This window comes from Chlorocebus sabaeus, chromosome 21 (genome assembly GCF_047675955.1).
Source record: "Chlorocebus sabaeus isolate Y175 chromosome 21, mChlSab1.0.hap1, whole genome shotgun sequence".
NCBI classification, from domain to species: Eukaryota; Metazoa; Chordata; class Mammalia; order Primates; family Cercopithecidae; genus Chlorocebus; species Chlorocebus sabaeus.
Genome location: NC_132924.1, coordinates 19508491 through 19512715, shown reverse-complemented (window position 1 = coordinate 19512715; position 4225 = coordinate 19508491). Strand labels below are relative to the sequence as shown.

Sequence of the window (4225 nt, the reverse complement as noted above, 5' to 3'; positions counted from 1 at the left end):
AAATGGAAAGAATCCAAGTCAAAATTATATAACAAAACAGCACTCCATCACAAAAGCGTGTAAAATTACAAGAACGCTATTTTAAAATACTGGCACTTTAAGAAAACGATAATCTCGAAAACCGCAAAATTGCCAAATTGTTCCCTAAACTGCTAAGCAGATAATGACTATTGAGTTTGTTTTGTAAAGAAAAATCATTCAAATAAATTGAATAATTCATACTGAGATGCAAAGTTTAAGTGTCTTCTTTCCTCCTATCTACTTCGATTTATAAAGGGGCAAACCATAATATAGGAAAATATACCCTATTTTGAATGTGGCATCTTCATTTTAAAAGCTGGCCCAATTAATTAAAAATACTTGTAATGGAAAGTCTCGTTTCCTGAGCAGTCCATATTGAGATAAATGGGAAAAGACATCTATAGCCAGCATTTTCATAGTCTTCACTGAGACTAATGTCAACAAAAAATTTAATATGGCAGTCTTGTATTTTAAGCTCACGCTTTTGGGGATACATTCTCAGGTCTTCTTTAATGTGGGAACTGCAAAATATAACTGCCATTACATGGTAATGGGAGTTAAAGAATAGAGTCCTCATGTAAAGGTTAGAACATACTTTTCTATTAGTCCTTCAAGGACAGACTTTCAAAATGTTTGATTCTAATAATCCCATGCTTTGAGTAGACTGATTACTCTTCAGTTTGTAAATGTAAGTGGGCTATGTGAAATTTCTTAACTGATCAAGATTTTCGATGTTCAGTTATGGATGAAAACTATCTCAACTTAACTTTACCCCCATTATGGTATGCAGGGTGTGTAGACAAGCTTTTTATTAGCTAACTATATGAAAGGATAAACACTGTAATAATTCATGTGATTCAAAATGGGCAAAAGCAAAAGACTAGCTTCCCCTCAAGAAGAAAAATTTCAGACCTATGAAAAGGACAACAATACTAATAAAAAAAATTGTATTTACTTAGAAGCATTCAGAATGTCAACAAAACAGCTGCAACTTTTTTTTTTTTTTTTTTGCAATTACAGAGTGGTATTCAGTTAACAGAACAACAATTATTTCGTATAAGCTGCATCAGAGACAACTGAAGATGAAAAAACTACCATCCCCATATATAACTAATTTGTGCTGTGCACCAACAAGAACCTGCTTTAAATTTCTATGCCAATTTACAACCCCCATACTGTACCAGGCAAGGTTAGTGGCTATTGAAAATACCACCAGGACAGGGCTATCTAAAGACACATTCGGTAGTGTGTTAACTATACAAAAAAAGACACTGTACAGTTTAAAAACAAATCTTACACAGCCTTACATTTCAATTTTTTTCTTTAAAAGGAGTGAGTTGTGTACAGGGGGGTTAAATACTTTATAGACAAGAAAAAAAACTGCGCTAGAACCAACTTATTCATCATCATCATCTTCTTCTTCATCTTCATCTTCTTCATCTTCCTCCTCCTCCTCATCCTCTTCATCTTCCTCATCTTCCTCCTCTTCCTTCTTTTTCTTGCTTTTTTCAGCCTTGACAACTCCCTTTTTTGCTGCGTCAGGCTTTCCTTTAGCTCGATATGCAGCAATATCCTTTTCGTATTTTTCCTTCAGCTTCGCAGCCTTCTTTTCATAAGGCTGCTTGTCATCTGCAGCAGTGTTATTCCACATCTCTCCCAGTTTCTTCGCAACATCACCAATGGACAGGCCAGGATGTTCTCCTTTGATTTTTGGGCGATACTCAGAGCAGAACAGGAAGAAGGCCGAAGGAGGCCTCTTGGGTGCATTGGGATCCTTGAACTTCTTTTTTGTCTCCCCTTTGGGAGGGATATAGGTTTTCATTTCTCTTTCGTAACGGGCCTTGTCCGCCTTTGCCATATCTTCAAATTTTCCTTTCTCTTTAGCAGACATGGTCTTCCACCTCTCTGAGCACTTCTTAGAAAACTCTGAGAAGTTGACTGAAGCATCTGGGTGCTTCTTCTTATGCTCCTCCCGACAAGTTTGCACAAAAAATGCATATGATGACATTTTGCCTCTCGGCTTCTTTTTTAAGGTGACAGAGCTGGACTATGGCCTCCAAGTAGCTGGAACTATAGGAGCGTGGCACATTTGGCTGTGTTTGTTGAAACTGATATAATTGTCCACTAGGAAGGTGTCTTTTACTGCATGAAATTATATCTCAGTTAAAATGAGCCTAATAGCAATTACTCAACAGAGATAGTTTTAATTAATTAAAACAGTGTTTCTTCTTGATATGTTACTTCAGTGTCATTAGCAAATGTTTGTGCTTATAAACACATCCCTGCCTTAGGGAATCGTCTAAGAGAATTTTCCAATCAGCCCCATCTTTATTCTCCCTCTTCTGGCTTTGTTCAGGATATTATCACCTCTCAGGAAGAGTATTGCAATAATCTTCTAACTGATCTCCCCTCTATCTTACCTTCATTGATTCATATTCCATGTCAATCTTTCTTTCATGGCAAAACTATGTCACTCTACTTATCTACCCTAACTCCATTTATAATTTTCCCTTCCCTGGAATAAAGTCTGAAGTCCTCACTCCTGAGCACACACTCTGCAGCTCTCACTCCTTCAAATGCACCACACGCTGTATCTGCTTGCACTTGTTCGCATTTCCATGTGAATGTCTGCCATGATTCCTTTACATATGTTGTTTCCATTGCTAACTCCTAACTTATCCTTTATGATTCAGATAAAGGCAGAGCACAGATACTTCCCATTCCTTCCATAACATCCAGGGCATGGAAAATGTAATTGTGGCTGGGCGTGGTGGCTCATGCCTGTTAACCCAGCACTTTGGGGGGCCGAGGTGGGCTGATCACTTGAGGTCGGGAGTTCAAAACCAGCCTGGACAATATGGCGAAACCCCGTCTCTACCACAAATACAAACATTAGCTGAGTGTGGTGGTGCACGTCTGTAATCCCAACTACTTGGGAGACTGAGGCAGGAGAATTGCTTGAACCTGGGAGGCGGAGTTTGCTGTGAGCCAGATGGCGCCACTGCACTCCCACCTAGGTGACAGAGTGAGACTCCATCTCAAAAAGAAAAGAAAATATAATGCCAACTTTTGCGTTTACTTATATTGTTCTGCCTCTGAAACTTATTAATGCTATCTCCCCTCAGTCTCATCCAAGGCCCATTTAGTGAATTTCCTTAAATCATTTACCATTCCCTTATGGAGCACTGTCTATGAGAAAGGATCCGTCATGCTAAGCAACTGGGATGAAGTCCCTGTCCTCAAACAACCCACAGCCTAGTCGGGGAGAAAGAACTAAAGCAAATTAATGATAAGTTAGCACAGAGTGTTAAGCACTGATAAACACGGAGTGATATCTCAGTGTTTGCAGGTACTTCTATCAATATGCTTCTCAGGGTGATTAATAGCTAGTTTTTGTTGTTGAAAGCCTAGTGTGCTCTTTGAAATGTTCTAGGACCACATGGTGAACTAGAGAGAGTAACTCTCTGTCCTTATATGACTTTGTTAGCTTATCATAGAGAATAAAATGTTTATTCTTCTAGTTTTCTTTTTCTGCAATTCTGAAAAGGAGGTTTTAAATTTGTCCTACCAATTTGGAAACTGGGAATCAGAGAGGTTGACCCACACAATCAGATCTCAAAGCAAGTAGGGAGAATCTTTGGAGTTGGAAATGGGAATCCAAAGACCACATTATTTTCCCCACACATCCCCTCCACTTAGACTTCATTGCTATTGGTTTGAATATTTGTTTCCTCTAAAATTCTTGTTGAAACTTAATCCCCAATGTGGCAGTATTAAGAGATGGGGCCTGTAAGAGGCGATTGGGCCAGAAGGATTAATCAATTCATTAACCCAATAATTAATCCATTCTTTAACCCAATAATTAGATTAATGGGTTAAAGAATTAAAGAATTAATGGGATATCACTGCAGTGGGACTGATGGCTTTATAAGAAGAAGTAGAAGAGAGACCTGAGCTAACATGCTCAGCCCCCTCGTCATGTGATGCCCTGCACTGCCTCGGAACTGTGCAGAGAGTCCCCATTAGCAAGAAGGCCCTCACAAGATGCAGCCCCTTGACCTTGGACTTCTCAGCCTCTAAAACTGTAAGAAATAAATTCCTTTATTTTACAAACTGCTCATTTTCAGGAATTCCACAATAAGTAATAACGGAGTAAAACACGTGTTACTTTAGTGCTTCTCCTCACTTGATTTTGTGCTCTATT

The 4225-nt window shown here is 38.8% G+C and overlaps 1 pseudogene; it reads right to left on the bottom strand.

Annotated features, from left to right (window-relative positions):
* Nucleotides 1-267: 267 nt before the first annotated feature.
* On the bottom strand, nucleotides 268-2041 carry LOC119621124 (high mobility group protein B1 pseudogene; annotated as a pseudogene).
* Between the last annotated feature and the right edge of the window lie 2184 nt (nucleotides 2042-4225).